The sequence below is a fragment of the Rhinolophus sinicus genome, linkage group LG05, assembly GCF_036562045.2.
Source record: "Rhinolophus sinicus isolate RSC01 linkage group LG05, ASM3656204v1, whole genome shotgun sequence".
Lineage (NCBI taxonomy): Eukaryota > Metazoa > Chordata > Mammalia > Chiroptera > Rhinolophidae > Rhinolophus > Rhinolophus sinicus.
The window spans coordinates 140013726-140038090 of record NC_133755.1 but is presented as its reverse complement, the minus strand read 5'-3'; the positions used below and the strand labels follow the sequence as shown (position 1 = coordinate 140038090).

Sequence of the window (24365 nt, the reverse complement as noted above, 5' to 3'; positions counted from 1 at the left end):
TTAATCTATAGTGACAGAAAGCATATCAGTGTTTACCTGGGGGGGGGGGGGAGTGTTGGTTGAGCTGGAAAAAGGGATTACCAAGGGGCACAAAGAAACTTTTGAAGGTGATGGATATGTTCATTTTGTTAATTATAGTAGTCGTTTCATTGATGTGTATACATATGACAAAACTCATCAAATTACATGCCTGAAACATATAGTTTATTACATGCCAATTATACCTCAATAATGCCGGTTAAAAAAAAATGAACCTATATGGAAGGTTTCAACAACAAAAATAGATGTCATTAAAAAAACAAATACACCAAACAAAACTGACAGAACTAATGGGAGAACTAGACAAATCCACAATCATAGTTGTATATTTCAGCACATCTCTCTCAGTAATTAATAGAACCAGAAGACCAAAAAAAATCAGTAAAATTTACAAGTCTGGATGACACTATCAACCATCTTAACCTAATTGACATATTAGAGAACTCTATGTCCAACGATTGCAGAAAACTGCTCTGCCAGCGAAATTGTTCATCACTGAGGAGGGTGGGATGGGGACAAATGGAAGAGAGAACATGTCTGCAATGCCTCCTAACCCACGGGAAGGACCCACACAGAACTGTCTTAGATCGTCAAGCAACGCTGTGAGGTACACGATCTTCATTTTAAAGATGGCGGATAAAACATTAGAGATGTCAAGCAACTTGCCAAGGTTATGCAACTTTAGTGGGACTCAAACTAAACATTCCAGGTGCAAACAGGGATAAGAAGACATGCCCGAGAGTCCTTTATTAACAGCCAGGCACCACACTTGATGTTGATACAAAGCCATACCTCCCTGGAGAAGCTCACAATCCAGCTAAATTAAGACAAAATCCAGACCTCAAGATGACAGTGAATTCACACTTCCATGCATCATCCGCTGTTCCAAATACAAAGTAACAATACAGTTCAAGTATTTGAAAAAAACAAAAAAAAAACAAAGACCCGGTCATCAGCTAAGAGTAGCTGCAAAAAGGGATGGGCTAGGCTGGGCCTACCTTCTAGGGTCCAGGGCCGGAAGCAGGCACTGGCGATTGTAAAGAGGACTAAAAGTGCTGCCTGTGGGCCAGAAAAGGAGATGAACCCATTCACTGAGGCCAGAGCTGGAACAGCTCCACACCTTGTGACAGGAGGCTGGAGGAGTGTGAGTTGGAGGGAACGCAATGATTTCTACACAGATTAAAGATTTAGAATGCTACCAGCCTCGAGGGGAGGAGGGAGATACAGATTCAGCCTCATGACCAGGCCCTCTGGCTGGGTCTGAGGTTTTCAGTGTTACTACGAGCACAGAACTTAAAAGACCTGGTTCTAAATGGATAATTCAAGGAGTCACGTGGAAGAAAGTGCAAACCTTTAGATAGGGAGGATGAGGAAGGAGAGAATCAAACAAACAAAGCAATATGCCTCCCATTCAGAATGATCCTGTAAAGTCAAATTCCAAAAAGCTGAAGCCAATCCAATGCTAAGAAAGACAAGCAACAAAATCACCAATTAGCAAATAGTCACTCCAGAAGAAATTAATTCTATAGAGCAGTCTGACCACCACTCTAAAATCAGTATGTTTAGAACTTTCAAAGAAATAAAGAACAATTTTTATTTAAAAAAATTATGAAACAAGCAAAAATAAAACAAGGGCAAATACATTAAAAAGAGTATTCATCAGAAAGCCTGGTTATGAAAAAATAGTCACTGAAATAAAAAAAATTCAATAGATGAAGAAAACTTTATTCTAGATTACAGATTACAAAGCTAAATACGAAAAAAAGTCAGGATTTTAAAATAAAGGAGAATATCCTGACCTCATGATAGAAAGGTTTTTCAAGACATAAGCACAAACCATGAAGGAAAATATGGATGAGATGTGACCTCATTAAAATGTATAACTTCTATGCAATAGAAGACCCTAGAATCAAAGCAAAAAGAGATGAGCCACAGAATGGAAGACCATTATAGCAGTGCATATAACTAGTAAATTAGCATCTAGCATTTACAAAGATAGCCTAAGAATCAATCAGAAAAAGACAACCCAAGAGTTCCAAGATGGCAGATTGGGGGGTGGGAAGACAACCCAACAGAAAAATGGGCAAAAGAGTTGAGAGAAAATATACAAAGAGAAAACCCCAACATGGGTGGATCTGGAGATTATAATGCTAAGCGAAATAAGTCAGACAGAAAAAGCAGAGAACCATATTATTTCACTGATATGTGGTATATGAACCACAAACAACAAAAGAATGAGACAAACAAATGAAGAAACAAAAACTCATAGACACAGACAATAGTTCAGTGGTTACCAGAGGGTCAGGGAGGTGGGGGTGGTAGGTGAGGGTAAAGGGGAACAAATATATGGTGATGGAAGGAGAACTGACTCTGGGTGGTGAACACACAATGGGATTTATAGATGATGTATTACAGAATTGTACACCTGAAATCTATGTAACTTTACTAACAATTGTCACCCCAATACACTTTAACTAAAAAAAAAAAAAAAAAACAATGGCCAATTGACATTTACAAAGATGCTCATTAGAAGTCAGAAAAATGCAAATTGAAAAGAATAAATCATAATTTGCCAAAAATTAAGAAATCTGACCATATCAACTTTTAGTAAAACTATGGGGAAATGGGTACTCTTATGCATACCCACATACCCACATAAATGGAAATAATCATTGTAAACAGCAATTTGGTAACATCTAGAAAAGCCAAAGCTGTGCATAACCCACATTCTAGCACTTCCACTTCCAGGTATGTGCTCCAGAGAAACCTCACACAAGGAGACATAAATAAGAATGTTCACTGAAGCACTGTTTGTAACGGTAGAAAACTGGAAATACCACAAATGCCTACCGGCACTAGAAGAAATAAAGAAACGCTGGCATTACATACAGTGGGATACAGGTTCACAATATGCAGGAAAAGGAGAAAACATGATGGGAATGATAAAAGCCATTCCGGATAGTTATTACCTCTGGGAAGGCATGAAGATTAGAAACGGAGAAAGGTACAGCAGGACGACAACTGAGTTTATAATGTTTTACACCTTTTGAAAAGGAGAAAATCTTAGAATCCGAGTGGTACCGAGTAGTGGGCACACAGAACATGCGTGTGTTATATTATTGATAGGACTTCATGATGCTTACCGAGGAGAAAGGCAGCTGTTCTGGCTACACGTTCCCAGGAGCTGGCAGGTAGGATCACAGTGCTGACCCTCCACACGGCAGAGGGCCGCCTTACACTACAGGGAGTGTGAGGTTCCATTCCGTGGTTTCAGGGAGACTGGCTGCCTGGCTAACTGGTATCTACAGTTCTCAGAAACCTCACTCTCAGATAAAAACACCCAAGTCTTATCTCAACAATCAGATCAAAACTTGAGACCCCTCGGCTTTGTTTTAGAATAGTGTTAGATTTACAGAAAAACTGTGACAATGCCGAGAGTGGTACCCACGTGCTCCAATCCAGCTTCCCCTAACGTACTGGCATCTTATGTCAGTGCCGTACATTGGTCACAACTAATGAACCTATACTGATACATTATTCAATCTATACTGAAGTCCATACTTGATTCAGATTTTATTAGTTTTTACCTAATGCTCTTTTTTCTGTTCTAGAATCCCATCCAGGACACCACATTACATTTAGTCATCATGTCCCCTTAGGTTCCTCTTGACTGTGACAGTTTGTCCCTCTTAGCTGACAGAGCTAGGCAATACATACACGCACATGAAGCCATGTATATACACATATCTATCAATATTTTCTACATGTAAGCCTCCATATCCATATTACACTAAACATGAATTCACACTGATGTCTTCAATTCTAATCCATTATCACAGGTCATTCTAGCCTTCTCCCTTGCTCGTCTGTAACCTTCCATTCCTATAGTAAAAACTCTGAGACTCTCCTACTCTATGCCTCAGAAAATTACACAAGTTAAAGGAGAAATGAACTTATGCTTTGAGAGGCAGTCACGTCTCCAAATAACCATATTTTTCTGCTTTGTTCATAATATCAAGACCTATAAAGAACTTCAAAGCAATGCTAAGATCACCCAGATACAAAGTGAATTAAAGCTTCACTCTCCAATACTTTCCAGGTCACAGCACACATAGAGAAGAATAACTCTGGAACAGCCCACTGACGTGAAATGGACAAGTTTGCTCATGGCCGGAGGCAATGACTCGCTCAGACTTGAGCCTCAGGAGTGCTGATGGGCCAGCGCTGATGCTCACCTGTCACCACTCACCTCACTTGGGAGGCACTGAGCTGAAGGAACGTGGCTCTAACGACTACAGAGATTTCTGGAATTATGTATCCTATACTACACCTAAAACATGAACAATAACATACCGTCTGAGGTTAAAAACAATCCCAATACATTGTACCCATATCAACTGCCAGGGTTCACCTTTCATTTACAGCTCTCAGGTATTCAAAGTAGTATACGTTTGGTCTTGAGTTTGGGGGATTTTTTTTTTGACTCCTAACTTAGATTCACAGTTCTGGCCTGTAATGCAAAGCTTCTCACTTATTTATTAAAGCTCACACTAAGAATAATGAATATTTTCTTTCTTTCTTTTTTCTTTTAAACTTTTATTTATTTAAGTGTGTTTTTCCAGGACCCATCAGCTCCAAGTCAAGTAGTTGTTTCAATCTACTGTTTTTCCCCGAAAATAAGACCTTGCCGGACCATCAGCTTTAATGCGTCTTTTGGAGCAAAAATTAATATAAGACCCGGTCTTATTTTAATATAAGACCGGGTCTTATAATATAAATAATATTAATATAATGCAATATAATATAATACCTGGTATAATATAACATAACATAATATAATACTGGGTATAATATAAGACCGGGTCTTATATTTATTTTGGCTCCAAAAGACGCATTAGAGCTGATGGCCCGACTAGGTCTTCCTTTCAGGGAAACACGGTAGTTGTGGAGGGTGCAGCTCACAGAGGCCCATGCGGGGATCAAACCGGCAACCTTGTTGTTAAGAGCACCGTGCTCCAACCAACTGAGCTAACCAGCCGCCCCAACATTTTCTAACCTTACAACTGTTCAAAGTAGAAGATAAAATCCTCCAGCCCATGTCAATAAGGCAGCGTGTTGTGTGGCTAAATGTGAGTCCTGATTAGGCTTCTCAGTTTCCATGAGGATGACACCCTGATAGTCCGCTAGTTTGATCTTGAAAGGAGGTGAATGCAGTGTAATTCAACAATAAAACACCCACAGTACAGGTCCTAAGCGCCTGGGCAGCTCTTACTGAAAGCCCTGTTGAAAGCAATGATATTTAAAGAAGACGGGGAAACGGTGCAGTACACGCTCCACGTTACCCTTGGACGAGGCCCGACCTGGAACCTGTGCACCTGGGCCAGATCTCACTGCCCCCTGGTAGAACTGCTTTCACAGCTGGCTCTTGATGTCACAGCCTCAGCTTTCATCAGGAGACACTTAGAAGTGGATAAAGAGGATCAAATATATGGTGACGAGAGGAGAATTGACTTTGGGTGGTGAGCGCACAATGCAACATGTAGATGATGTATTACAGAACTGTACACTTGAAACTTATAATTCTACTAACCAATGTCACCCCAATACATTTGATAAACAAAAAAAGAGACACTTAGAGAAACTCCCTGATAGAATCCATTTTACTCAGAGCAAGCATCTTGTCTTTGTAAGGAGAAAGGAAAACTAACATTTATTGAGCACCTACCATGTGGCAGACAATATGTGGGCACTTTATATAAACCACTTCATTCAATCTTCACAGCAACCCCAGGAGACAGACAATATCCCTACGTTGTAGTGTCTGAAGTAGCCAAAGCGCAGCTACTAAGTAATTTGCCAGACGGTACCCAGTTATTAAAGTGGAAGCCTTTGGATTTATACTCTGTACTTTGTGGTCCAAAGCTCTGCTCTGTCCATTCCTTCACCCCTTGTAAACACCATACTGCCTTTATAACTTCTTGTCCATGCACCTGAGCTGGGGAATCTTTTAAAGCTAGGAGGACAAGTCAGTAACCCTTTCAACAGGATGATAAGGACCCAGTCAAGCTCTTAAAATGCCTTTTCTATGGAGCATGTCAGAACCAAGCTCTTCTAAAAATGTTCTACCATACTGGCCCTCAGAGTTTTCCCCTTCCTCTGAACTTCTCCAGTACTTTTTGTTGATGCCACCTATTGTCACTGACCCAAGGTTCTTCATCCTGTGTGTTGTCTTTAGACACACACACACACACACACACACACACACACACACGTCTAAATTTCTAAAATGTCACCACCATATTTTATATCTGCTTTCTCCCCTTCTATCTTCATATCATAGTAAAAACTCAAAAAGTATCAAGTAAATGAATGAATGGAAACATTCTATCCTTGGAAGAGAAATTACTGCTGGATACATAATATCAGACCTTCTATCTTCCTCAAAGAGGGCGGGATCCAAATCCACCTCCTGTGACCTCAGTAAATGTGCCTCCCCTACTCTGGCAACATGCTTTCTGAGAAGCCAGAAAGGAGTTCCTGCACATAAAACCAAAACTACTTACAGCATGGTATTAACCATTTCTGTACTACTTTACTTCTCCCACAATGAAAGAGCCCTGATTCATTAGGTTTTCCTTGAATTTCTCAGTATAGCCTTGTTCTGCCCTAAGATTCACAGAACTAAGTCCAATGTAACAATGAAGGAATTTTTTAAAAGTTAACTCTAATAAAAATGTTGACTAGACTATAGCTAACGAAGGTAAGGACCAAGACCTGGAAGAAAACATAAGTTCCGTTTATCAAATGTGTATGTGACACATTTTTGCATTCAACAAATATTTGTTGAATGCCTATAATGTATGTGCCATTACTGTTCTAAGTGCTGAGGAGACAGCAGGGAACAAAGCAGACAGGAATCCCTGCCCTCATGGAACTGTCATCCTACTGGGTGACAAAAATATATATATCTAGAAAAGACGGTTGATATGCCAGTTGGCAAAATCAGGACTCAAAAACCATATAAAGAGGGGCAGCTGGTTAGCTCAGTTGGTTAGAGTGTGAGCTCTTAACAACAGATTGCTAGTTTGATTCCCACATGGGCCAGTGAGCTGCGCCCTCCACAGCTATATTGGAACAACTACTTGACTTGGAGCTGATGGGTCTTGGAAAAACACACTTAAATAAATAAAAGTTTAAAAAAAGTCATATATATATACATAGACATAGACATAGACATAGACATAGACATAGACATAGACATAGACATATATATATATATATATATATATATATATATATATATATATATATATATATATTTCCTCTCCCTTCATCTTTACATAGCTAATGAATCACAAGTGCTGTTGATTTCGCTATTCGTAGCTCTCTAATCTGTTTCTTGGGTTACGCTGCTACTTCTGAGTTTAGATCATTGTCATTTGTCAGTTGTAGCTAAGCCTTCCAACTGCCTCCCTAGCAATCGCCCCCATGAAGAGTCCACTCTCCAAACTGTTGGCAGATTGAAATTTCTAAAATACCATCTGATCATATACTTCCCAGGCTAAAACCCAATGATGACTCTTTACCATCTAAAGGTTAAAGTCTGTATTTCTGAGAATGACAGAGAAGGCTATGCTGTGATTCTGGCTACACCCTGTAGACAGCCTCTTACAGGCGTTAATTTCGTACATGCGGTGTCCTCTACATCGAATGTTCCTGCCTCGTCTTTCCCCTGTCCTTGCCTGATTAAGGACTGTTCGTCCTTCAAGACAGTTTGGGTGTGACCTGGAGGAAAGAGTGACAGCTCCTTCCCTCCCACGTCTGAGGTGGGTACCGCTCGTGAGGGGTCGGTCCCATAGTACACAGTTCCCACCTTGGTCAGTCACCACCCTGTACACTGTTCTGTTCTTGTAAGTCTGCCTCTCCTTTTCTAAAAATTTATTTTTATTTATTAGTTTCAGGTTGTTTGTCTCTCTTGATTCTGAGCTTCTTGGGATGAGCAACTTGAGATCCCCAGTACCCAGAAGAGTCTATGATTCAATACGTACTTATTGCATGAATATATATATATATATGTATATGTATATATATGTATATATGTATGTGTGTGTGTGTGTATATATATATATATATGAAGAGAAGACTGAAAGCAGCAAAATCATATATATATATATATATATATATATATATATATACACACACACACACACACACATACATATATACATATATATACATATATATATATATTCATGCAATAAGTACGTATTGAATCATAGACTCTTCTGGGCACTGGGGATCTCAAGTTGCTCATCCCAAGAAGCTCAGAATCAAGAGAGACAAACAACTTGAAACTAATAAATAAAAATAAAATTTTAGAAAAGGAGAGGCAGACTTACAAGAACAGAACAGTGTACAGGGTGCTGACTGACCAAGGTGGGAACTGGGTACTATGGGACCGACCCCTCACGAGCGGTACCCACCTCAGACGTGGGAGGGAAGGAGCTGTCACTCTTTCCTCCAGGTCACACCCAAACTGTCTTGAAGGACGAACAGTCCTTAATCAGGCAAGGACAGGGGAAAGACGAGGCAGGAACATTCGATGTAGAGGATACCGCATGTACGAAATTAACGCCTGTAAGAGGCTGTCTACAGGGTGTAGCCAGAATCACAGCATAGCCTTCTCTGTCATTCTCAGAAATACAGACTTTAACCTTTAGATGGTAAAGAGTCATCATTGGGTTTTAGCCTGGGAAGTACATGATCAGATGGTATTTTAGAAATTTTGGGCCGGCCCGGTGGCTCAGGCGGTTAGAGCTCCATGCTCCTAACTCCGAAGGCTGCCGGTTTGATTCCCACATGGGCCAGTGGGCTCTCAACCACAAGGCTGCCAGTTCAACTCCTCGAGTCCCACAAGGGATGGTGGGCTCCGCCCCCTGCAACTAAGGTTGAACACAGCACCTTGAGCTGAGCTGCCTCCCAGACGGCTCAGTTGGTTGGAGCACGGGCTCTCAACCACAAGGTTGCCAGTTCAATTCCTCGACTCCTGCAAGGGATGGTGGGCTGCATCCCCTGCAACTAGCAACTGCAACTGGACCTGGAGCTGAGCTGTGCCCTCCACAACTAAGACTGAAAGAACAACAACTTGAAGCTGAACAGCACCCTCCACAACTGAAATTGAAAGAACAACAACTTGACTTGGAAAAAAAGTCCTGGAAGTGCACACTGTTCCCCAATAAAGTCCTGTTCACCTTCCCCAATAAAAATCTTTAAAAAAAAAAGAAAGAAAGAAAAAAAAAAGGCAAATTTAAAAAAAAAAAGAAAGGGTACATTTCTTTAAATAAAAAAAAAAGAAATTTCAATCTGCGAACAGTTTGGAGAGTGGACTCTTCATGGGGGCGATTGCTAGGGAGGCAGTTGGAAGGCTTAGCTACAACTGACAAATGACAATGATCTAAACTCAGAAGGAGCAGCGTAGCCCAAGAAACAGATTAGAGAGCTACGAATAGCGAAATCAACAGCACTTGTGATTCATTAGCTATGTAAAGATGAAGGGAGAGGAAATAAGGTTGACTCTCAAAAGATAGAAGCAGGTGACAAAGTGGAGGAGAGGCAGAGTCTAGGAATAAAGAAATGACTGGGTCTGGGGAGTGGGGAAAGGGAAAGATGATCAGTTTGTTTGAAAATACCAGCAACTTACTCAATATGCCTGAAAGTGAGGCAAGTTTATTTTTCCAAAATTATTCCTCAGGGAAGAAGGAGCTGCTTGATATTCATTTCTCTTTCAGAAGCTTCCATATCATGGGGTATTGTCTCAATGTCCATATTTTGAACAAATTATTTTGGGGGAAGACAAATAACTACCTTGACTATTGCCAGGTTTAGATGCTACTAGAGGTAACCGGATGGATGAAATTGGTTAAAAAGTAGCAAAGAAATTTAACACGGATTTATAGTTTTCCTGGGAGCACGCCTCACACAGGCATGGTTGGATGTTACAAATTTCAAAAAACAGCACAGTGAGTAAGCAGTTGTTTTGTAGCGATCACCAATAGGCACCCACAGGACAAAAACATCTGTGCTAATACTGTGCGAGTCGAGACTTGTCACAGCGAAGCTTCCTCATTCCCTGGCCTCTTGTTTCCATTCAGGGACTTCCCAGTGGAGACAACTCAAGGCCTGTCAGCGACTGCTCCTGGGGGAAGATGACTATCTGCTTGGTGCGTCTGACAGAAGGAACTGAGCATGTCAGGCGGCCCCTTCTGGGCTTCTCTCCCCCTTAGTGGTGGCCTGTGCTCAGAAGGTCCAAATTCTCTGATCATCCATGTATACGTTTGCAGGGCAACGTCTGAAGGAGAGATTACAGTAACCAGCTCACCTGTGACTGCCACACCAGCTCGTCCTTTAAAATGCAGAGAGAGGTATTAGATGGCCATAGATCATGGTGATATTGTTAATGACGATAGCTGGAATTTATTTAAAACTCACTGCACGCCAGAAACTATAGATGCTTCATATATATTAAGTCATTTGATAGCCACACAATTCTATGAGGTAGGTTATTCTGGAGGCAACTGAGGCACTGAGATGAAAAACTTGCTCAAAATCATACAAATCTAGTGAGTGGGTGGTGAGGCTGGAATTTGAGCCCGGAGCCCTCTCTCTTAGCCGCTATGCTATCCTGCCTTGGAAGCGATTTAACCAAATATTGTAATACAGCCTATATTAAGAGGACAAGAAAAGGGGTAATATAAAAGAGTTAAATCTTCATCTTTCATTGAAGGAAGCCTGTAGGTAAGTTTAAAAATTCAAAATATAGCCATGTAAGCATTTTGTTTAGAAACATAAATCAGCAGCAGCAGCTATAAGAGTTGAAAGCAGCTGCCTTTGGAGCAGGGCGCCCAGGGTGGGAGGGGAGTGGGACAGGGGAAGGCTCCCTTTGGTTACAAGCCTTACAGAAATCTGACCTCTTATACTCAATGCATACATAACTTGGATGATCATAAAAACTAATTGTAGAAAGAAAATTGATACCAACTTTGTAAGAATGAATCAGGGGCATATGCCAGGTCCCTGCTTTTAAAAACCATATGACCCCATAATGATAAAATAACTTACTAAAACTATGCAGCAAAGAGCCTAAGCTGCAAATGATACCACCGGAACAGGAGAGTCACGATGGTGGTGTGGCCAGGCTCAAGATCGGAGAAGTCTGACCCAAATTCCTAGGAATAGATTGAATCTGTGGGTCAGATAGCAAAGTTAGAGGTAGGATTCCCAAGCCCAGTCAAAACACAGCTTCTCCTGATTTTGGGCTGGGGGGGAAGGGGGCAATAAAAAACAGTCTTACGCTTCTAACTAGTTTTGTCTAAGCTAGAAACCTAGCTCAATTACTAACTTGCCAGAACATTCAACCCTTGAAAGCATAAAGACAACTACCCTTCCTTTAACAACGAGAATATTTACAACGCGAAGGGGAAATGGAAGACTAAAGTAATTGGTGCAAAGCAAACTAGAGAAGAAGGGTAGAGCCGTGAGAGGTGGCTTTGCCTCGCGGCATCAGTTCTGCCAAGGAAGGTAAACATCAGGCCAGCACAGGTAGAGGAAGACAAGTACTTCAGAAACATCCTTTGTGAGATTTTAGAGAACTTAAAAGTGATTTAAATCATAAAGCTTTATCTTACTATTTCATTTCACACTTAAGAGCAGCATGTGTTGTTTTAAAAAGTAAAAAGGAGTATTATACTTCACGGAGCTCAGAGTACTAAAGATCATTCTAGACATCTACAATATCCCCGCTCCCTTCAAGAGGGAATAAAGAACTCTCTATTCCATTTAACTTCATTTGAAGGGATATATATCTAGGTACAAGTAATTCAGGTAGGTCTCGGACAAGCTCCAAGAGGAAAATTCCAGTTAATCTCAAACTGCCACCCTTCGGTAACCCAACACAGAACTTTGTTATATGTATTTCCTGTTGAGTTCTGTGCTAAGTAACATTAAGCGCTTGCTATGTGCCAGGCACTGTTTAGGTGCGTTATATGCATTCCTTGCTTAATCTTTAAACTACCCTGATTGAAGTACTCTTACTAGGCTTCTACAGAGGAGCAAACTGAAGCAAAGAACGGTAAAACAACATGCCCAAGGCCATAAGGCTACAGAGGGGGGGAAGGGAGCCCAGACAGTCTGGAGGCTATGTTCTTATCCACCATGTGTACCAGGAGCAGCCCAACCCTGTGAACAGCCACAGCAAACCTTTGCAGACACTCTGGGATCCTAAAAAGGATCCCATACAAACAAGTCTTGATATTCTAAGGAAGCATCAAGCCACACAGATAAGTTTCAACCAAACAGGTAGATTTCTATCTCCATGAATCAAATACCTCCTTGCCCTGTCCTAAGTACCAACTAAATAAAAATGCCCTCATTACAGCATTCCTAGCCACAAGTAATTCTGCCAGGGAGTTACTGACTATTGGATAGCAGAAAATTAAGAGATAACATTTAAACTGCCAAGATAAATCATCAGTGGCATATACCGGCTGGGTTGCGAGCCAAGCGTCTCACATTTCTCCCCAACAGTGGATACTGGATCTAGACCAGCTTTTATGTAAGAGAACGTATTAAAATGAGTTGATGACGTTGAGAAGGAAAAAAGACTAGCTTAAAAGAAAGGATACAAAACCAGTCATCTTTTGCTCTGTTCTACTATGTTCCAGAAATCTTGATCTTGTGCATGAATGGAAAGATTTATCTTAGCCAAATCAAAATTATGTCTGCCATTCTGTTTGATCTCAAATAACAGGTATTTATTATTTGAGAGTCTAACAGTAAAAAGACAGACTGACGATCAAGAAAGGCCTACAGGGGGGTGTGAGGTGATCAGCAGCACCCCCTTAGAGCCCCACGGCGGGACCACTGCAGATCACAGACGCACACTCTCATACACATCTTATGAAAGAACACACTGGATGCTCAGCACAGACACAGACTGGTAACTCAGAACACTTGTTTTTGTTCAGGCCTCAGAGAAGCCCATCTCCACATCTGCTGTCCTACATCCTAAAAACAAAAGGGGATCTCATCTAAAGGCCAGGAAGCTGTGGCTGTGCCACTGCCCAAGTCAGAGGCTGGCACCGAAGAGTATTGATTGCGTGCGGAGGACACGAGCAGCGGAAGCACTTAAGTGAGAGAAAAACAAATGAAGGCAGTACGTCCTTGCTCTCCGAGAGCATGGCTGCTATGGGTTCCTGCGTAATGAAGTTTCACTTCCAAGTAGAGCTGAGTATTCATCTTCTTGCTTTTCTTCCTATTCCAATTCCTGGTGCTGGTGGCACTCACTAAGGGGCATTGGATCCCCAGCCACGGCACAGGGAGAGAAACATCTGGCAGTATTAAACAATTCACGTTACTCTTAAATACACACATATGTTGGTGGACCCAATATGAGTGAAACATGACACTGGTTGATTATACTGCAAATAGACACTGAATGCTGGGATGGTTTTGATTTTATAAAGACTTTATTAAATTTCAAAAATAAGTTCAGCTATAAATACTTTGTATTTAAAAAATTAAAATTCTTGATTTGTATTCCGTATTTTGCCTTTTGATATTTTTTCTCATGTAACTATTTTAATAAGATCTAATCCATATACCATACCATTTCACCTTTAAAAAAAAACAAGCCAGTGGTTTTCCGTATATTCACAAAGTTGTGCAGCCGTCATCATTATCTAATTACAGAATATTTTCTTCACCCCGAAAAGAAACCCTGTACCCATTAGCAGTCACCCCTATTCCTTCCCTGCCCAGCCCCCAGTACTGGCAACCACTAATCTACTTCTGTCTTTTGGACATTTTATATAATGCTTCCATTTTGTGTCCAGGTTCTTTCACTTAGTACAACGTTTTCAAAGTTCACCCAAGTTGTACCTCGGACGTATGAGTCAGTCTTCCTTTTTGTGGCCGAGCAGCAGTCCCTTTATGGACACCCACGTTTTGTTCATCCATTCACTCACTGATAGACATTTAGGTTGTTTTCATTTTTCAGTTATTATGAATAATGCTACTATAAATGTTTGTGTACAAGGCTCTGCGTGCACATATCTTTTCAATTCTCTTGGGTAGAATTGCTGTGTCATATGGTAACTTTTTGAGGAACTACCAGACTGTTTTCCAAAGTGGCTACACCATTTAAAAATTCCCACCAGTAAGGTAGGAAGGTTCTAATTTTTCCACATCCTTGCCAACATTTGTTACTGTTCATCCTTTATTATAGCTATTCTGGTGGCAGTGAAATGGTATCTCATTGTGATATCTATTTGTATGTCCCTAATGACTAATGATTATTGAGCATCTTTTCAGATGCTCATTGGACATCTGTTTATCTTTTTTGGAGAAGAGTCTATTCAAATGCTTTGCCCATTTTCAAATTGTGTTACTTGTCTTTTTATTGTTGAGTTGCTTCTTTATATATTCTGGATACTAGTCCTTTAAGATATATGATTTGCATAAAATTTCCTCCCATTCTGTAGGTTCTCTTTTCATTTCTTTGATGGTGTCCTTTGAAACACAAACGTTTTTAATTTTGATGAAGCTCTTTTGTGCTTGTGCATCTGCTGTCATAGTTAAGAAACGAATGCCTAATCCAAGGTCATGAAGATTAATGCCCATGTTTTCTTCTGAAAGTTTTAGAGTTTTAGCTCTTATAGTTAAATCTTTGATCCATTTTGAGTTAATTTTTGTATACGGTGTGAAACAAATGTCCAACTTCATTCTTCTTCATGTGGCTATTCAGTTGTCCCAACACCATTAGTTTAAAAGACTATTCTTTCCTCCATTGAATTGTCTTGGCTTGCTTTTCTATCTTAATAATTTTTAATATTTAGAAGAAAATGCATTTAAAAAACAAAATTTTCATTCATTTTTTGCAGTTTTACAGACATAACTGTTATGCATAAACTGTACGTAAAGTGCTCAATGAGACACTTTGACAAGTGTATACATTGGTGCAACCATTGCCACAATCAAGATAATGAACATTTCTATCACTCCAAAAGTTTCCTCATTATAATTCCTCTCTCCTGTACCTCCCACATAACTAATGATTCATTTTCTGTCACTACAGATTAGTTTGCATTGTCTAGACTTTTATACAAATGAAATCATACAATATGCATTTTTTTACTTTTACATTTAAATCTTTATTGAGAATTATTCAAATATGGTAGTTCGAATACAATTACATCATTTTTAAATCCTTAAATCATTACTGTGACTAGTCCATGTTGCTAGTACACCAAAATATCTAGATTATAATAACAGAGTGGTTTTGCTGAAATAAAGGTAAATCATTTTATAGAATAATTACATAGTAATTTATGAATATGTCTTTATTTCACTTTATTATTTATCCAAACATCACAGGCCTATCAAAAGAATACTAAGATATGTGAAATAATAATTTAGTCATCTTTGATAGTTTGCTAATCTTTAATTATTTAAAACTATAACTTTACATATTTCCTAATTTTGTTGCTATGAAGGTTTATTTGTCCAGGTAGAGAGCATATTTTAACAGTTTTTAGACATAAGGTATGTAGAACTCCATTTGTATTAGGTTGGTGCAAAAATAACTGCATTTTCTGCAATTATTTTTAACCTTTTAAACCACAATTACTTTTGCACCAACCTAACACTTCAAAAGCAGGCTGGGTTGGCAGTGTTGTGTTTCTTCATAAGGGTATTCATAGGATACAGGCGTGTTTTTGCACTTTTCTGTACATAGGTTACATTTCACAGTAAAAGAAGGAGAAAAGGAAAAGGAAAAAACACCTCAGGTCACAATATGTAACCCTGATGGACACTAAAATTGGTATAAAGTATGGGTGAGGTAGAGTCAATATACTCACTTTGTTTATATATGAATTCAACTTTCGGAGGGCTGGAGTTGAGCCATGCAACTCTGAAGGATACGCCTCCCGGAGGCAACCAGGGCCCTTCTATAAATCTCAATGCCAGTACTGTCAGAAGAGCTGGGAAGGAATCATGGGAAAAGAATATCCAAACAGCACCCCTGGCAGACAGCTACACACAGGGCCAAGAGTTTTCCACATACAAATGTCATTTAATCCTTGCAGCTCTGCCAGAGAGGGAATACTGTAACTCCATTTCACTGGGAGGAAACCTGAAGCTCACAAAGATTAAGTAACTCTCCAAAAGGCCACAGAGCTAGTTAGTTGAGAGCTGGCTCAAGGCCAGCTCACCGAAGATTCATTCACCAAATATAACAAATTCATTGATTTATCAACAGTGGAAGAAAGATCTAGGAATTGGAAAGACACACGAACCATGACGATGCACAAGACCACCAGGCTAGGGGTTCAAAGACCAGACTCTAGCCCCAGCTCCCTGACCTCACACACCTCCCTGCCATCCTGACGATCCCATTTATTTCTTACTTCCAACGTGTACTAAGTAATACAACTTTTCTGAATTCTCCAAGTTTACCTTCTATAATGTTTAGCACGTGCCAGACATAGTTCCGTTTTATAAACATGGACTCATTTAATCCTCAAAACAACCTGTGAGGAGGGCATTACTAGTCTCCCCCTTTTTACTTAAGGAAACCAAGGCACGGAGAGATTAAGTAACTTGCCCAAGATGACACACCTATTAAGCAACCCAGCCAGGCAGTTTAAATCGGGCTCTTACCTACTATACACTGCTGCCTGTTTATTAAAAAACAGATTCTCCTCATGGGTAAAGGGGAGGTGCATTCCATCAGCACCAAAGTGGGCAGGTGGAAGCATGGATGACGGTTGAACGGAATCCAAATCTGGGGCCCAGGGAGGGAAGCAGGGAGGATATGCACTCTCAGAAACAGGTACCTGGCAAACAGCAGCCGCAAGTACCTGTGGCCTCTCTGCCGGTGGGGCTGCAGCATCCCTGTGAGCAGATGTAACATTTGCACACACAACAGGATGTCCGGAGCTGAGAGCATCACAATAGTCATTCAACTGGAGCACACCGGAAAAGGTAGAGGCCACCAATAAAAATAACCGCTTGGGGAAAGATGCTCAGTTCCATGTACTATTTATATGTAAACACAAAGGAAATGGCCACGAGTCAGTGAACAGATTCACTGAAGACTGTCACAAAAGCAAGTTTCCGTAGTAGAGAAGAAAGCTTTTATATGAATTTAACAGGAAGACCTGCTCCCCCGGAAATATCACTGTGCTGACTCCAGTGTAGTGGCATTTTATTGAGAACACATTCCCCCTGGTGTGTGTGTGTGTGTGTGTGTGTGTGTGTGTGTGTGTGCGCGCGTGCATGCGTGCGTGCGTGTGTATTGATTCATATTCCAGTACCAACAGCTGTCACATTTTTGTTATGATGAAAGTAAGGGGGCAAGGTCTTAGAGCACACACAAAAAAGTGTTTTAGAGCAAACTACATATTTTGAGATAATGATGTGTCTCATAATTAAATATTCCAGTTCATAATTCAAATGCGGGTTTTCTTAATTTAAAGTATGATGGCCTGAACTTAACATAAAACCTGATTTTGGAATTCTAATTTGTGTAAATTATTTTCCCAGGGATTTGCTGTGTAAGATGACCTCAATCAGATCAAATCCAATGTGCCAAAGACAAAGCCCCAAAAAAAAAAAAAAGTACATTGAATTTTGCTTATTTTATAAAGGAGAAAAGAAGAAGAAATTGTCTATTAACTGTTTTACGAGGCCTTCTCCAAACAAGTTTAACAGGATTTCTACTTTGTCCCATTGCCTTTCATTCAAGTTACCTCTAGTCACACCCAGAGACAGAAGAGGAAAAGAGCAATTGGGATGGGGGAGCTATCAGTAAAGATCCTGAATGTGAGATTCCATCCTCAGGGTATTTGATCACAGAGGTCTTTCAGTGCCATGTGACTAGTCTATCCTTACACAAATTTGAAACTTAAAAACCACTTTGAATTAAACTCACCTTAAATACAGAATAACAGCTTTATCACTAAAATAGTATTTGTCAAGTACTTTGTTCTTCCACTCTGATAAAACTGGTTTTATAACCAGTAGGTAACTATTAAAATCACTGAAAAAAGCAAACTATTGATAATTCTGAGAAACAATGACGTACTGCCGATTCACTAAAGCTTCCCCCTCAGTTGAAGTACCATATCAGGTAGGGAATGTTTTTCCTCTTTTGCCACGCTGAACTCAAGCAGCTTGTTAGTTTCACATCGGTTCCAAATCACTGTATTTTTCCATTTCCCTCCTGACTTTCTTGGAAACCTGACAGAATGCATGGAAAGATGAAGACTTTCCAAGGTCCAAACACACAGCTGCTCCTTCCAAGGTCAGATCCAAAACTGATGTGGCTGCCCTGGTAGACATCACCTCCAATCGATTATTAATGCCTTGTAGCCTTTTCATAGTCCAATATTTTCCATTTCACTGGAGACTTACCGTTTAACTTTAAAACCTATTTTCACATAATGTTAAATGAAAAATTAACAAATACTCTAAAAGTATGTATAAATTGTACACAAATAAACACAAGAACTAGAAGTGAATGTGAAAAAATAAAAGTTAATGTAGTGGGTAAAGTTTTTCTTGATTTATAAATAATAATAATTATTATTATTAATATTGTATTGTTCGCACAATAAAATACTGCTAAAGAGGTACTAATCACAACCTGTCACGGGTAAGCCTCTTTCTATAAGGGACAGCACTTCATTCTTTCCTCAACAAATAGCCTCCCTTAATGTATTTCACTTAATGGGATACAGGTGGAACTCTCCAGAACGCAAAGGTTTATAGCATGGTGCAATGCAATTAACTTCCATGTTTCTCCTTAAAACCAACTGGTATTGTCTCAATCCGCTAGTCTACTTTCCTCAATAAAAGAGTGCCACAACTCCTCCCCCTTCTTATCAGACCGTAAGTAACCAAGAAGTAACTGTGAAACACATTAGAGTGTGAAAAAACAATGAAGAGCATAGTCTGGAGTCTAGAGTAAAGCATTGGTTTGAGCCCTGGCTTCTCTGACCAGCTCTGGGACCATGAACAGATTGATTAACATCTGTGTGCCTCATTTTCCTCCTCAGTAAAATAGGAGGGATAGTAGCACTTACCTCAGAAGGCTTAAGGATTAGTAAAATAATGTAGGTAAAAGAGCTTGTAACCACCCTGTTCCCCGAAAATAGCAATCAGCTCTAATGCGTCTTTTGGAGCAAAAATTAATATAACACCTGGTCTTATTTTACTATAATATAAGACTGTGCCTTTAATATAACATAATACAATACAATATAATACAATACATAATACCGGGTATAATATAAGACCCAGTCTTATATAATATAATATACTCTAAGACCGGGTCTTATATAATGTAATATAAAACTGGGTCTTATATTAATTTTTGCTCCAAAAGACGCATTAGAGCTGATTGTCCGGCTAGGTCTTATTTTTGGGGAAACACGGTAGGTCTCCATAAGCACTCAATAAATGTTAGCTACTATAACAATTACATATAATTATTATAATGGTAATTGGTTAACATTAAACTGACTGGATGATTCAAAGAAACGGACTTCCAAGGGACTGGAACCCTGTTCGGAGTTGAAAACACAAGGGTTTCACTGCCCCTTTTGTCCTCGGTGGAGATGAGAAAAGCTGCTAATAAAGTCTGAGGTGACAGAGCCCAGGTGGCAGCATGTGGGGTTGCACTGTCTGGATTCACAGTGAGCCTGGGAGAGAGAGGACCCAGCCCACGCAGGCCCCACCCGTGCCACCTTAAGGAACCACAGCTTAAAGAGCATCCCTTATCTCTGCACTAAAGGACCTTGCTTTCTCCCTTCTCTCCTACTCACTAGTCTCCATTTTGTGTCCAGTGTTCAGAAATAGCCTCTTTATCCTTTCCCCCCACTCTGCCTCCACCCACCACGCCCTTTAGACTATTAGAGAAACAGATCGTCAATAGAACACAAGAACTGTAACGTGGCTGAGGTGACTGCTGTGAGTGGACGTGACAAACGGCATCCATTAGCAGGTCAGGAGTACACCAGCAGGAACCCTGCAAAACGGTAACTGCTCATCTGCCGCGCACTGGTTTTATGACGCCGAAGCCTCTAAATGACAGGAAGAAAGGAATGTTTCACCTGTACCTTTGTTTCCTTCACTGCACCTGGCCTTGTGCATGCCCAGAGTGGGACCTATCCCCACCCTCCTCAACACCCCACACGTGGAAGAAACCCAAGCTCTTCACTCTGGCCTACAAACCCTAAACCATCTGGTCTCTCCACACTGGACCATGTCTTCCGGTTCTGAGCCACCCTTATGCTGCCTCTCTGCCTTGGCACTTCTGTTTTCCTCCTCCTGGAAAGGGATTCCCCCAGATCTTCATGTTGGTCATGGCCACTCGAGTCTCAGATAAAATGCCACTTTCTCCAACAGGACTTCCTACACTAAGAATCCCCTTTGCAAGCATTGTCCCGTTTTACTTTCTTCAAAGTCCTTTCACTCCATGAGCTTCTCAGTGACTCATTCACCATTTCTACCACTAACATGTAAATTCTATTAGAGTAAGGACCCTGTCTGTCTAGTTCACCATCACGTCCCTGGGCCAATTCCAGTGACTAGCACGTAGCAGGGACTCTCCATTTTCGTTGAGTTAAATGAGTAGCAACCTCTGGAGATGATAATGCTACCACTATGTACTGAGTGCCTACTATATGCCCCCACTGTTCTAAACACTTTCCACTCATTATCTCATTTAAACCATCCAACAACCTCATAAGGTACCCCATTTTACAGATTAGAATGCCAAGGCTTAGACAGATCAACTTGCTGTAAGCTCACTCAGGTAGTGACTGGCAGAGCCAGGATTCTGGTCTGATTCATACAAGAATATATAAGAATATAAACCACGGGGCTATACTGTCTCCAGCTCAGATTTCTTCATTTGTAATATGATAATAACTGTGTCATTTTACTTGACGTTCAAGTTTCTTATGAAGACCAAATATATAAAAACAGATCGAAAACTATAAAGTGCTATGCAGATCTATTACAATATCCTAAGAGAGTTGCGGACGGCCTAACAGGAATCTAACTAGATCAAAAAGAAATGTAATAAGCAAGAAAGTTCTTTAATCTAACACTTCATTCCTGGCACAGCTGTCATCACTAGTGTAAATATGACACTCCTACATATATTTCAATGGAAGTCAATCCATGTTTTACGCACCTACCCTTCAGTAGCAACTACATAAGTAAGAAGGATGAGAGTCAAAACGAGGACCTACAAAAACCAAGAAAATACTCCTGTGACATCAGCTTCAACTTCATAACTAAATATCAGTACACTGGCTGCTCACTCAACATGGAAAAAATGAGATAATAACCAATCTGCAACACTGTTTTGAATAGTCTTAACTACCTCTTATTCTAGGACTTTCAGATAATTCCCACTAAAATAGTGAGTGGTTCTCAACTATAAATCTAAAAATCAGGCACTATTGATGCTGACATGTAACATGAATACTACACACATACAAGCACATACGATAAACTATGCATCTGCCTGTGTCGGAATAAAGCCACTACCAATTTGAGTACTCATAGTCATGCCTGCTTCCCTAGGAATTTATAATGTAAATCAGAATACAACAGTATTCAGGGCAGAGCAGTGGCCATAACGTGGAGTTTGAAGTCCAAAGATCTAGGTTTGCGTCCTAAGTCCTCCCGGTACCTCCTGTTTGATCTAATCAATCTGAGCCTCAGCTTCCTCACCCGTACAGCGCGGAGAATAACAATAATGATTATATCCATCCTACATGTTGGTTGAGTTAGGATTAAGGGTGCTATTTATGTAAAATACACCAAAAAGTATAAAGCAGTAAACAGACTTTACATTTTTCATACAGCAATTGACAGCAATTCTAACAATACGTATATACACAAGTATGAATATAAACTTTTATTGATATTCAGGGTTGAAGACAGTTGTTAAGAAATACTATTGAACCATAGAGCTATCTAAGAAATTACACTCCCTTATTCAGACCATCTAGAAAAAGTTAACAGAGGCAAAGGGATTTCAAGGGCGATTTGCTGAGATTTCTAGGGCAATTTGCTGAGACATGGAGAGAGTAGATTTTTGGTGAACTCACCAAGTCAGACAGTTTTTCAACAGTCTTAATCTTAACATCTTACTGTAAGTGTCCTGGTTTTCTAAAAGAGGCCTTTCCAGAAATTTCACGGGAGGTAAGTGATAACCTCTCCATGCCGATACACATCCTTTCTTAAAACACGCTACCATTTCTACAAAGGTCGACCCCAAACTACTCCCATTAGCCCTGGAGTTGAACTAATAAATTATCTGTAACTTAATAACCCTGCTTTTAAGGTTGATAATGTAAGCTTTAGTGGGGTTAGTTCTAAAAGCAGGAAGAACTCTGGAGTAAAATAAGTCTCTGCAGATTTCACAATCTATTGAGATCTAGCTGAGGAATTTAGAAACAAAAATAAAGATTAACTCAGGGTTTAAATTAATCTTACTAACAAAATTTAAAATATTTTAATAAAATATTTTCTAATTGTATTTTATCTTCCCAGTATAGCAGAATGCTGATGCCATTTAGCCATCAGCACAGCACATACGATTCAAAGTCCCACTAATTAACAGAGGAAAATTTGTGTAATGAACTGAACTTGAACTCTGACAGTTATTAATGGATAAAATTGCAGAGGTAGGAAAAACAAACAGTTGATAAACACTTCATAAATATTTGCTTTTCCTACAGAAAGTCTGTAAAGAACATTTTCTACTTCATATTTTCAGAGATTTATTTTTACATCACAACTGAAGATCATACTGAAAAATTATTACTCCCTACCATTCCTACTCAATAACCTAAGCCAGAATAAAGTTTTAGGGATTCAATGAAGGAAAAGCACTCTATTGGGGAAAATAAACTTAAAAAAAATTTTTTTTTCAAACTGTAAGTACAAAAGTCCATTTCTCAGCCATCAACTAACCCCAAATAATTAGGTTTGGAATACGCAGATTAAAGTCTCTAACTTAAGAAGAGTTGAAAGCATAAGATCCTTTGTATTTCTACGGCCAATCCTGTCACCCCAAGTTTACTTACTTTGTGGCAACTAAAAAGCCCACTGCTAATCAATCAAGAACCCGTCCCCCTTATGACATAGGATCAAATAAATCATCCTAGATTTAGAGCAGTGTTCTCTTACGACCTCCGAGTGTTTGTGTGGCTCTTACTGTGGCCTCCCAACATGGCCTGGAGTAGAACACTGGAGCCTGTGGCCCTTTCTCACCTCTGACTGGTTAACTTCCTTGCTTCTACTGACCCCCAGCTCTGGGACTTCATGGAGATTTAAAAAGGAAAAAAGGGCGGGGGACAGGGTTCAAGCCAGTGTCTCCCTGATGACAATATCATGCAAACTCTACTGCTCTTTTTCTGATGAATATTGGCACCTCTTTCAAGACGGCATTTAGGTGAGAAAGGACCCCTTGAGCTGAGTGTCACACAAGTTAGTAAGGAGAACAGACTCAAATCTATTACCGCAGGGGAACCATCTCTGACAAAAGGCTCAGACTCAGGCTCCAATAGACCTAATTCAGAATATTTAGGAACTTTTCCTGGTTGCTAGTAAGTGTACTGGAACACAACAGAAGCAGACAAAGTTATCATCACCTCCTGGCTCTGGGGCTCAAACAGTGAACGAAATAACAGGAAGCAGCAAGTCTCAGCCAGAGGACGGAGGCTAACACCAGACACAGATCCTTCTCCAGAGAGAACCACAGTCTCAGAGCTACACTACACATACCTGAGCATGGACATGAACTGCACAAGGCAATACATAATTGATCCAGTAAGCGACAAGAGGCTGGAAGGGAAAGGATTTGTTTACGCTGCCGTAATCTGCAGAGACTTCCTCGCAAGCATTACAACATCCTGGGCCTTTACTTTTGGGATTATCAGGCACAGTGGCTCCTGAGAGAATTACATGTGACAGGAGAAACAAGAGGAGGTAAGGAGAAGAAATGAAAATCGAAAGCAAAGTTACTGTGGGACCAGGACTGATTTGATGATGACAGGTGGGAGGAATGAGCTAGAGTCCGAAAAAGCACCTGATGATAAAAACATACGTGGTGAGAGCTTCCAGCTCATACCAGGTTCCGGGAGCACACGCCTCTTTCCAGAAGGAAAGGTAATATGCAACACGTGAGTGAAAGGCAAGTGTAAAAATATTATACCATGAACAGGCGAGGCAGTGTTTGTTTTCCA

At 40.1% G+C, this 24365-nt stretch overlaps 1 protein-coding gene across 2 annotated transcripts in view; it reads right to left on the bottom strand.

The window, feature by feature from the left end:
- Positions 1-24365, bottom strand: part of SLC16A10 (solute carrier family 16 member 10) — a 102363-nt gene that overhangs the window by 49666 nt on the left and 28332 nt on the right. The gene's annotated exons all lie outside the window — the stretch shown is intronic.